Raw genomic sequence first — 12,863 nt, forward strand, 5'->3', positions numbered from 1 at the left:
TTGTTTACAAGTTTCCATTTTTATTTGGTGTACCATGGCAGAGAAGAATGAATACAGAATGTGTATTGGGTAGCCCCTGAATTATTAGAACAATAGATATATTTAATTGCATAGGATCCAGCAATAGCCAACAGTATTTGTTGCAAGTGGTAAATTCATCAGAGCTGTACAAGGCCTTGTAGTTTAGCCCTTGTATAACACATATTACTCACTACATTAGCCAAATAGAGATCTTTTAGGAAAAATATAAGAGCATTATGCCATACCAGAATTCAGCTAGCTCAGCAACTTAACATCAACAGAGGTCAAGGTCGATGCTTAGAGAACATTTCTCTCAGAAGAATGTTTTTTCTCCCAGAACATTGTAGCACTTTTTGGCAAAGCTGAACAGTTTCCTGAGTCAGAGGTGGCATTTGGATCATCATGTTTAATAGCCAAGGGTGGAATCATCCTTCACAAATCTTTCCAATCTTTTTAAAGCACACTTACACATTTTTGCTGCTACAACTGGTGGTTATGAGTCACAACAGCATTAAGCACATGTTAAAGCAATTGTTTTCTGATTGTTTAAAGCCTGCTGCCTGGCAATTTCCTTACTTTATAGTTCACATCAGTTCACATTTATCTCATCTGTTAAGCACCATAAAACCACTGGTCACATTTGATGAGTTATAAGATGATTCATTATTCTCTCCACACTCACTAGAGAATCAGAGAGAAAAGTAAGCAAGCTACTGAAGTGGTGGGAAGAAGGACTACAATCCTTGCTGGCAGCACTTGTCTCTGACAGCTAGTGGTGATGTGAGAGAAGAGCTGTAGCTACCCTACAAAACCCATTACATATCCCTGAAGAAATCTGGTAAAGGGAGAATGCAGAACCTCTAAGGCCCTTATAGCTGTTCATTAAAAAAGGTAAATGAAGGAGAAAAAAGTTCACCAACAATTTCCCTCGAAGCTTTGAATCCCTTCTGATGCTGCAGAAAGGAACCAGATACTCAGCTCTATGCTCTTGCCCATATTCCCTCAGTTGTCACCCAGGTGACAGTGAGTGTGAGGTTAAGGCAAGCTTAAGATCACAAGTAGATGAACATACTAAATGCTTCAAACTGGAAATTGCAGTCTCTGGAAAATTTGTGGTCCATGAATAATTTTTAGAGAGCTTACAAAAATTGGCAGAAGCTAATGCCAGCAAGGGAGAACTTACATGGACCTTGAATGCAATTTGCTAGCAAAGTCCTTAGTGACTAACCCAGCTCTGACACAAGTATCACTAACAGCAAGAGTGAGACCATCCTTTTGACATATCCAACTTTGAATCAGCCTCACCCCATGCTTTAGTGCTATAATTATGAGGCGCACCATGAATGTGATGCTTGCAACCAACTAGAGACAAGACTTGTATCACACCCCTTGACAGAAGACAGAAGTTTACATCTGTAGGTACTTCACATATGAGAAAATTCAAGGGAAAAGACCAGTAGAAGATAAGGGCAGGCTTCATATTCACTCCTAGGTATTTAATGAATTAAGAAGTGCTTTCAGGCCCAGCTTCTCACTTTGGACTGTTAGGTGCAGTACACGCTGAAGGCTGCAAGTCTTGACTGTGTCAGCTCCAGCAGTTTGGTGTGCTCTCTGTCCTCTGCTTGTGTCCTGGCTGCTTCTGACTTTTCCCTTGCATTCTGCATCCCTACAGGATTTAGGCTTTTCTCAGACTGAAATCTCCTTGAAGACAGTAATATATTACTGTAGGCCATAGTATGACAGAGCCTCTGACTGCAGCAGGAGATGTGTTACTATGAATGTCTTTGTGTGTATATTCGTATTTTGCATTTGATAAATAAGCTCTGCAATGGGAGAGATTTCCAGATGCAAGAAATTCTCTGAGAGCTTCCTTAATAGAAAAAGAATTTGATGCTTGAAAGAGCATAGTAACAAGTTGGCACTGCATCTAAGCCTTTTATAACAGTTTAATTCACACCCTCTCTCCAAATGTAAATTAATCTAGATTGGGAAATGTTGGAAATATGAAGCAATGTATGCAATTTGGTACTAGCATAGGGGTGGGGAAGGAAGAATAAAAGAAAACATCCTGCTCAAATCCTTGTATGAGCATTAAGCCAATGTTTTTAAGCCTTCTGGTCTTGATACTAATAGTGCTGCTGACTCCAACAATCAGAAACTGGGCATACAGCCCCAAACTTCCCTCCCTGGGCCTGCTGAAAAACTCTCTAGTATTTAAAGCTTTACAGTTCAGCTTTCCACCTCTTTTTCAAAATCAAGAGGGCAAATTTTTTAATGAAACCAAACTAAGTTTGGAAATTATGACTTCAGAGCACGGATTTTGAGGAAAAAAGAAACCTCTCAATAGAAACAATATGGCAGAAAAATGCAATTCTGACAAAAAAAGTGCTTGTTGTGCATATGTAGGAAAAACACACAGATACAGACTGAATCATGTTTGGAAATGCTTTTGTTCAGTTGCATGGCTATTCTGTAACATGGCTCCATTTTTAAAAACAAAATTTTCCCTTCTAGTTATTGATTTTTTAAAAACAGGCCACTTCCCATTAAAATGTTCCTAGGCATACCCTAGCAGAGCAAAGGCTGGCATCCTGCAGTCAGTCAGACAGGTGGCAGGGCACTTGCATAAAAGCTGCCATTAGCATAAGCACTCCCTAACTGGTTCTGCTTTTAGCACTCAACCCTTTTCCGTGCTCTTTGGAAAGGATGGGTGTATCAAATCCCGAACCTGGGAACCCTCTGGGGGGTGAGTCTGTGTTTGTGTAGGTGATGCAAAGGAGATGGAAGGTGTTTTGGTTACTGCAGATTACTGAGATGATCCAGTGAACAGGACTCAGTAGCAAAGAGAAGTAAATGAATGGAGATAGCAGCACCATTGCATGCAAACACACAGAGCTAACTTCCACATATCTATGCTACTTCCAGCCCTACTGCCAGGAAAGGACCTGAGGTGTTCATGTTATCTCTGATTTCAGAGCACAGGTCATTCAAAATTAAGGGTGTTCATAAACACAGCAGTGTTGCTCTCAGGGGGAAGGTGGCCCATATTACTTTCCTCTGATGACTTAATAATATGCAGTTATTTCTGCAAATACTTATGATCCTATGTCTGTCTCTTTGGATTTCTTGTGGTCAGTAAGACAGATTCTAGAGACCCATACACAGAAAGTGGCAGCATCTTTATCATTTCCAGCTAGAGGATAACTCGAAGAGTGCAGTTCCATGTCTGAAAACATGAAGGAGAATTTTTTACTGGCTTTTAGGATAATATGAAGCTAGATGGTGAGTAAGGGAACTGGGATTTGTCTGATGCCAACAGACAATTCTAGAACAACTGAACCAGCTTGAAATTAAAAATATTTACAACGATTACTCCCAGTATTTTGGCAGTCATTCCAGTGAACAGATGATCCTATTACTTATTTCTGGGAAAAGAAGGGGACACACATTGGAATATGTGAGGAGGTGGCCAGTTTCATTTAGGAATTTGTGAATTCAAAAGCAAGCCTGTTTTGACCTGGGAAGAAACAGGTCTCTGAAAATATTTTGCATGGCTTCAATCACACTTAATCACCGATTGCCACAGAAATCTCCCTCAGGGAGAGTGTTGGAGTTGTCTGTGCTTGAATACCTTCTTTTCCTCTCCTGCTCTACTCAACTGCACAAAGGCTATGTACAATTTATTTCTAAAGCAAGATTTGCTTTGTTTGGATTCATTCACTGACCAAATTCAGATATCACAGGAGCTGATGTAACTGGGCTGACTCATGCCACTGCTGAATTCTTTTCAAAATATATTACTGTAGTCTGAAGTCTACATCAATTTTATCTCCTTGAGCTCTTGATATTGTCCAGCATCAAGCACCCCTTTCTGATGATGGTTTAATGGGTGGAAGGAGCAGTGAGTTTGGTGGCAGGTGTGCTCCTGAATATTCATTAACATCTCCTGAGGTGTTTCACCATTCTTAAGATGGCACGATAATGCCAGTTTTCCAGTGGAAAACATTTCTTCATGTTATTCTTTGAAAATTTCAAATGCTTGAGTTGACTTTAAAAGACTTTTTCTTCACCCTTGCCACCACAGTGTTTTCCAGCCATCCTGGAGGAGAGTTTTCAGGTTGTGGAAATGGAAGGTCAAGAAGGTTTCAGTTGCCCTTGAGAGACAGCTGTGGTAGACAAGTTTATATCAGAGGATAGAAGGGGTGAGAGGTGTGTATCCCCTATTTCCACTGACACTGCTGATCCTTCCTCTCTACTCCTCTGTCAGCATGACTCTTTTGCCACAGCATATCCATCCTTTTACAGAGCTCTAGAACTAAAAAGTTCAGTAAAGAGTTTGTGGTAGAACTAAAAATTTCAGTAATGAGTTTGTTTTGACAGAACTTGAACTAAAGGATTAGATTATCTGGAGTCCTAGGTCAAGACTTCAGCTTCACCCTATCTATACACAACTTGGATCAGTTTTAAAGGGTGTTCATGTACCTCACAAAGAGCTTACTCATATACTTCTCAAAACCCAGCAGTAAAATGTGCCAATGAGATCCATCAAGTATTTTGTTATCACTATCCTTTTTCTTTTTTTTCCCCTGAAGAGATAGAAGCTGGGCTCAGTTGAAAACTGGTGCAGTGTTTTAGGTTTCAAACAGTCATACATACATTTGTAAAAGCTGTTTTCTCTGTATGTATCTGCTAAAGAAGACAGCTCATCCTTAGCTCAGTGCTTTCTGACTCTCATTTAAAACAGAGCCCATGAGAGCAGTAAATAAAATAGCAAAATGGTGGTGAGCACCATTTACCTGGTATGAAAGAGTCAGTCAGCAGGAAAGTGTTCATACCAAACTACCATCCCTCACATAGAAAAAAAACCCAACCCAGTCTACCAGTGCATCTAGTCCTTACTAGAAACTTCAGGACTCTTCAGAATTTTTTTCACATCCTGAATCACAGACTGACACATTGCAAAGATGTTCTCTCAAATATATTTTAAGAATCAAGGAAATAGTGAATATCAGGTCTTTTAAGCATCTTTCCTTTTTACTGACTGACAAAACCCCTTAATTAATGCAGATTTAGGATTTCCTGGCAGTAGTTGGAGCTCTTATAAAATATCGGCTTCAGCAAAATTCAGACTTTTGGAAGCCAGGAAATACAGAGTTTAGGTCAACATTCAAGCAACCTTTATATTTCCCTCCTGGGAGCTGGCAATGGGAACAGGGAACTGGTTGTATTTGCTGAGTTGATTATTGCTGTGTCAAATGGTAGAAAGCTTAGTAAACTATGATAGTAGGGAAAATGGGAGGCCATACCTTCAGATGGGGCCTCTGCCCCACAGTGCTCATCACTCCTGTGGGTGGGATCAAAAGTGCAAAGTAAAGTAGGAAAAATATTCAGTGGGCTTAATAATACCTGTGTGACTAAGTGGTGAGTCAGGGGAAAAGGCAAAATTTAATTTTAATGGAATTTTTCTCTAGGAAATTGGGTCAGAGCATGCATGTAAAAGAAGTGTCACTTTGAATACAGTCCACTTTTCCAAATACAAGAGGTGCCTGAGCTGTAGTAGTTATATACTCTGTAGTAGTTATGTTCTCTGAAAATCACTCACTGAAAAGGTGAATTATTTTCATCACAGGTATATAAAGGTTGAGTTGAATATTGTTTTATTATCCTCTGTATTTCTTGGTTTCTCAGAATTCAAATTATGGAAGCAAGGAGCAAATTATGGACTTTATGGAAGCAAGTGAGCAGCCTTAGCCATACATCAGCAAAGTTTTCCAGCAAAGTAATTTTTTTAATGAGGACTTTTTTTTATATAACTTAGAAGTTCTTTAGGTGCTTGTAGTTTCTATTGCAGCAACAGCACTAATGAAATTAAATAAACATGTGACTCTGAAGCACTGTTTTCTTTGTTGTTATATGGAAAGAGGTTGTCACCACTCGCTGAAATCTTTAGCATGTGAAGTTAGCAACACCATAATGAGAGAATCCTCAGAAATTATGGTTCCACTTTTATTCCAATAAAAGAATAAGAAGAATATTATGGGTCTCTTCTCCCTCCCCTCCATTTCTCATCAGGATATATAAAACCCTGCCTGAGAAAATTTCCAGCATGTTCTTCTCTTCCAGCCCTATTAAACCATTAGCTTTCTAGAAGCTATTAGCACCTAAGGAGTTACTAAAGCTTCACAGTGAGCTGCTTACAGCCCATGGTCCCCTGCATATGCTGGATTCCCCAAGCCTGGATTTCTGTTCTTAGGTCTGTTTTTAATGCCCTCCAGCTTTCTCCACGTGCCAGATTACATGACAAGTTGTTGAAGAGGGCAGCCAAAGAAGGACCTGTCTTTCCCTACCAGTGCAAGGTGTGTTTGGGTCCTAAAGCTGGAGTGGAGGTACTGTGGGGTTGCCTGCCTTCCCACTCTCTTCTCTTGTTCTCCACCCCCATTTCCCAGTATCCCATCCACTACCATTCCTTACCTCCACATGGTGCTAGACTTTATTCCACTAGGAAACAGATAACTGTTGTGGGTTAAAATGTGGCTACATTTTTATGTGTGAAACATCCTTCAATCGAGAAATATGTTTGTATCACCATTTGGCTTTACAATTGAATCTTACTGGTGTACAGAAGATTAACTAATTTAGGGGCTTATTTCTGTCTGTCAAGCAGATATAGAATCAAATTGAGAATCAATTCTGTTGAAAGAAGTCCAAACTTCCTGAAAATTCAAACTTGAATCCAGACTTCATTAAAGGTTGGGGAAAATCCAGATATCAGTTTTAGGGTCAGATTCTTTTATAACCAATGGAATTTAAAAGGTATTTTTTTCATGCATACGTATCTAGAGCCGGAAGATTTGTTGGTTGGTTAGTTGTTTTTTGCACAAATGGGAATATTACCAGGTTTACCAGAATGAATAAATAATAATTACTGGTAGAGAATCAAGGGAAGTAATTTGCATTGGATTAGTGCAGCTCAATAAAAATTAAATTTGGAACACATAGGCTTTGCAATGCCTTGCACTGATGACATCTACCCTAGTAAATTAAATGAAGTCAGAGTATATTATCTAATGTGAAGACTCAATTGTCAGCACTGTGACATCCCTAGAACATTTTTTGGGGTAGTTTTGAGTGGAGCAACACAATGGTTTTCCCAGGGAACTCACCAATGCCATGTAGGAGTCAATTTTAACTTTCCAGAACCAGATATTTTGGAGATTAGTTTTGTTCCAAAATACAGGAAGGAGCCAGTATTCCTTTCTCAAATCCTGTCTCACTCATGTAACAATCCCTCTTCTGGTCTCTGGCGGTGAGCCAAGGTTTAAGATTTTATTTCATTCTCCTTTTAGTACACCACGGTACATAACAGCCGTGCCAGACTATACAGTCTTGAGTGCTGGGATGAATCAGGGATGAATCAGAGGTGGGTATTTCTTAGCACCCATGAAAGGGATGCTCTGATGCTGTGGGGATGTATGGAGCCACAAAGATGGCATCAACTGAGGAGGTTAAGTGCTTCATCCTCTCTTCCATACCTGGGAATGCTGGTGACTCTAGCTGTAAAAAAAAGCCCCACCATGACGCAGATTTTATTTCCAACTAGATGTCTAGTGAAATGCAATTCCCATTGTTGTCAGGTTGGCCTGAGGAAAAGAATTGCTGCTTCTTGACACTTAGCCCAGTGCTAAGTAGCTGAGTAGAAATTTAATTCTACTCAGGTTCCTTCACTGAATATGAAATAGTACCAAAAGAGCTCTGGCATAATTTATTTTATATTTTAATACTCTATCTTGAGATGCAAGATTTGTCAAGAAACCTGTGGGAGGCAGGTGCCCTAATCTCACCAAGTTTCCAACACATTTAGTCTCTCTGGTGTTTTAAATCCTTGTGGAGAAAATTGAATTTTATGTTAGCCTGAATAAAATACAAGATTAACTTTAGGCATGGGCCTGGATCTGTGGACTTCTCATATTTGAAATTTAGTACCCTCTCAGAAGTTATCTGAACCAGACACTTTTGTTTCTTTTTCTTACTTGCCAAGAGTATAAGGAGGACATAAGCTGTTCAGAGGATAAAATTTCACTTTCATGAATGTTTTTGAGATTTGTCTTTGTTCTAATTAGCAATGCAATCTGAAAATTTTGCAGTCCTTAAAATACCCCAAAACTTCTGTAAGAAAAATGAAGCTGATTGAAATGTTTAATGATGGCACCTTTTCTTTTATGTTACACCGTATGGTAACACTATGCTAACTTAAACTGAAACCATAGTGATTTAGAAATTAAAATATTTTACTCTACAGAAAATTAAAATGGAATGCTTTGAAGCTGTCAGAACATTTGTATGGCTTTCTTAAAACATTTTCATGGAATTGACATGATTTCAAAAGGTATTCTTCTCAAAGGATCTGATTTTTCAGAGAAAATGTTTCCAGTGATGCATTTTCTTTGACCACTTTTGAAGCTCCTGTACTAGAGTTATTAAGGAAAAGCACAGAGTAGTGATTGTGACACTTTGCAGCGGCTAGTGCAAATTTATTTTTTAAATATTGTATCTCATTCTCAGGCATGCATTCTAGTTTTGGTCCTGGTGCTACTATTTTACATTTTCTATTTTGCTATTATGTTGCTTTTGTGAGAAATCCCATCCCAGTTCCATCCATGCAAAAATAAAGGAAATGTTAATAAGGAATCACAAGCTGCAACAGCATGACAGAATGAGATGAGACCTGTGCAGGGGCTTTCCAGGTAGGGAAGCACACTTGGTTGCTCCCTAGAAGAGAACAAGTGATGTTTCCCCTGTTTCCAGCATTGATCCCCATTTGGAGAAACGTGGAGTACAGAACAGTCCAGTAAAGAGCCACTGTGCTCCAGCAGATGACTGCTGCAGATGACCTAAAATGTGTCATCCTGTCATTCTGATTTCATGTAGTGCTTGCCCTTGCTTGGAGACATCACCGTGTTCTTGAAAGACAGGAGGAAGGCAAACTCGCAGCTGTGACCCTTTAAATTGAGAGGAAATTAGAGTGGAAACTGACATTCAGAAGGAATTAGATCTGCAACTATCAAATTGCCTATCCTTTTTTGGCACATTGGAAATATGTGATTTGTTTCCTCTGTATTAGCTGAGATACAGACACATTCTCAGCATTACCTAATCTTGGGTAGAAAAGCAAAACTGTAATGATCAGATTCATAAACTGTAAAAGTGGTGTTCTCACCACTTAGGAAAACAGTAAATTATTCTGACTAAAAACCAGGCTTGTGTTATGTTCACTCAGGTGTAACCTTCTGCTTAGGGACATCTCTGCATGAGGATGAAAGATTGATTGGTCTGAAAGACAATATGGTGCAAACAGGGCGTTCAGATGGCATCGCCCTTTTCACTGACTTTCCTAAGGACTTAAGGTTCCTTGTAAGTCTAGAAGTTTTTTTTAGAGGACCATAAACCATGGCTCCAATCTTCCACAGACAGGGATACCTGGAAAGAAATCAACCTTCTGATTGACTTTGGGGGACTAATTTGGGTGTTTTTCATACATTGCTTTGAGCTTTGATTAGGACTTGGCATTTTTAGGGGTGTTTCCGCAAATATTGTCTATTTCCATGAAGTCATTTCGCCCAATATGGGAAGATGTCCACCTCTGTAGTGAGATGCATGGCCACACACTAGGGATGCACAACAACCCAGTGACAAAGCGAGGCACTGCAGTTCATCTGGCAGCTGAACAGGAGAGTTGGGACAGAGACTTGCTGGAGTGTACTCACAGCACAGAGTGGCAGCACTGTTGATGAAAATAACAATATTGTGTAAATTTCTAGGTTAAATTCACAGATATCTTAATAATGGACATGGACAGATCTGTCTTTTCAAAATGTGTTGACTACATAATTATTATCACTTATTCCCTGATTCCATAGACCAAACAGGTCTTTTGCTGCTTGGACTAAGGCCTGGCTCTATTTCTTTCTCTTCTATTTTCCCTGCTGCTGGTATTGCAGATGAAGGACTTTTTGATCCTACTTCATTGTCCCATACCGTGTTCCCACTTTCTGTATATCCCAGAAATTTCTTCCAAGAAATGTTCAGCTGCACAATCATTATGGAGTTTCATTTAGATTTGTGTCGTCATAGGCTTCCCATCATTTTTTAGACCTTCTCCTCTACACACTTTCCTCCGTTATTGACCTGAATTATTTGGAGCAGGCCTTCTTTCTAAGGGTAATCTAGTTACATTTCTTCCTCCCAATGAGTGCTCAGCCTCATATGCATATAGAAATCTTACAGAAAACTACCAAAAAAAAAATTAATTCCTTAAATGAAAAAAATGAGCTGTTCAGTAATCATATGTGATACTAAAGTAACCACTCAGTGTGTAGCCTGGAACTAGTCAGAAACTGCCCCTTTTGTGAAAAATTAGATTGAACTGTTTTCTCATTTCCTATCAACTTTACCGTAAACAATGAGGAATAAAAATACATTTTAAATATCACTAAGATGATAAGAGTTTCTTTTTAACATTTTGTGCTGGTTTATTTTACAGCCTTATGAAAGAAGGTAGGGAAAAACATCTAGATTGAGTGGTCTTTAATAAAGATATTTAAAATAATATTTGTTATAGGTAATTATTTTAACACTCTTTATATTTGCTGAAAAATAGAAGGATATTACACAGAACAGATTGATCTGTTACATTAACGGATTAATCTGTGTGAAAGACGGATGTGATAAGGTATCCATTGTGCCAATACAGCTGAATTGAAAACCTCCACTGAGCCAGTCGGTTGACACTGAGCAGACTGTAACACATTCTTGAGGAGCTGCTGAAAGCCAGAGAAGTTTAAGACAATGAACAAATTCCCAGGAACTTTTGGAGTGTATATTCTGCTTATAGATGCCCCCTCCTTATCCCACTGCTGTGGGTGCTGGCTGGAAAAAGGCATCTGCAAAGGGTGAAAAACAAACAAAGTAAGTAATTATGATGTGGGTGAAACCAACAGTCCTACATCCCTAAGGGTGATTCCATAGAGCCATATCACTCTGGGACTCTTGTAAGGTCTTACAAGGTCTCAGTCCTGCAGCTATGTGATTCCCTGGCTGTACAACCAGCCAAACTGGTGAGGAGAGAACCGAGGTGAGTGTTTCAGTCTGCCAGTTCTGTATCTTAATTTTCTCTAAATATTTAGTGCAGACTAATTGGCCATCCATTGTCTGAGCAAGATGGAGGACTGGATGTGAATAATTTGGCTGAGATTGTGCAAGTTCAAAATGATGATTACAGGATTTGGGAAGCAACACTAGCAATTAAGCAAGCAACAGAGTGGAGGAAGTATACTTCCCATCGATTGTGCAGACGGCAGCCTGTGGTGCTGTTGCTCAAGAATGTAAGTGCTGGGTACTCCGAAATGTATACATTGGCGAGCAAAAGGGAAGTGAATGTCACCTGGGCCACTGAGTATCTGCATCATTTCAAGTCCCTCATGGATACCTGGAAACCGCTAAAGCAGTTTTCCTGCATGCAGTGCCATAACCCATCCTGAGACAGCTGCTCACGTAGGACATATCTGCTCACTAGGAAAAGCTGTTGTCTGGGAGAACTGTGTGCTGAGTCCTGTGCTGGCTGCCAGTTAACTGACTTCTCAGTAAATCCAGCTTTCTTGTATAGCTGGCATTTTCCAAGGGCTGAGGAAATACCTCCTGGGGCAGCTTCTGTCTGTTCATGGGTTTGATGCTCTCTGGATGAATTGTGATGAGATTGCACCAGAGCAGTCTTGGATGTCCTGCTCGCACCCTCTGAAGGCATGAAAGCTTGATTGACTAAGCTGAAAAACTTGCAAAGTAATAACTTTTGTATTTTGTCCTGGTTTGAAAATGTGTTTTATTGAATATTCAGATAAGCTTTGTGCAATGTGGGATTTGCATTTATTTTCTCCCTGAAGCATGTCAGATCAAATAGAAACACAAACTACACAACACAGAGGTCTCCTCGTGGCTTGCACTGTTGTGTGCTGGTTTTGTTGTAATTGGATAGGGCTTGTAGCATAAATCTGGAAAAGCTGCAAACTAAAAAAGGCAATTGTTTCTGTCTGACTGTAGACATATTTCACACCATTTGAAAATGTGAAGTTGGAAACAGCTTGCTAAGGTGACAGCCTAGTGCCACTGAACAGTGGGACTTTTGCCACTGACACTAGTGAGAGCATGATTTCACTCTTTTTTTCATGCAATATTTACTGTTTCTGCGTCTTGTCCTCCGGTCCTTTATGCTCGCAAACGGGTACTCAAGCCTATTGAAATGACACACGTTGATGTTCTTAAATCTCTTCCCACTACTGAATTCAGACCCAAAGACAATAAACTCAGCGCAGAACAAAATCCTTTCGCATCCCGTTATTATTTTCATACTTACCGGCAGTTAGGGGCTAATACCAGAGGATGCTACTGGAGTTTCCTTTGTACGCACGGGGCGATGGTGGGGGATCACCACAGAATCAACGCGGCCCCGCTGCTTGCGCGGGGCACGGGGTGCCCGCAGCGCCCAAGTAACTTGCGGGGCGGGGAAGCGCCGGCAGCTGCCGTGCATGCGTGTGCGGCCAGCGGGGCCGGGGCCGCTGTGCGAGAGCGGCCCTCGCCCCAGCCCTGCAGCCCCGCCGCCCGCCCGCTCCCGCGGGGCGCCGCTCCCGCTCCGCCGGCCCCGCGCCCGGGCGGGCGCTCCCTGCGCGGCGCGGCGCGGCCGGGGGAAGGCGGCTCCCGCCGGACCCAGCGCGGCGGCGGATGGCGGGGGGGCCGCGCCCGGCGGGGGCCGGCGGGGGCGCCCGCTGAGCGGCGGCGGCGGCGGCGGCGGC

At 41.0% G+C, this 12,863-nt stretch overlaps 1 long non-coding RNA gene across 1 annotated transcript; it reads right to left on the bottom strand.

Annotated features, from left to right (window-relative positions):
• Nucleotides 1–12,570, bottom strand: LOC148224248 (uncharacterized). Its single transcript, XR_015802240.1, has 2 exons — nt 12,428–12,570; nt 1–10,961 (listed from the first exon to the last, which is right to left on the bottom strand). It is a non-coding gene; the product is annotated as an uncharacterized LOC148224248 (long non-coding RNA).
• Nucleotides 12,571–12,863: the final 293 nt, after the last annotated feature.

This window comes from Sturnus vulgaris, chromosome 3 (genome assembly GCF_052056855.1).
Source record: "Sturnus vulgaris isolate bStuVul1 chromosome 3, bStuVul1.hap1, whole genome shotgun sequence".
NCBI lineage: Eukaryota > Metazoa > Chordata > Aves > Passeriformes > Sturnidae > Sturnus > Sturnus vulgaris.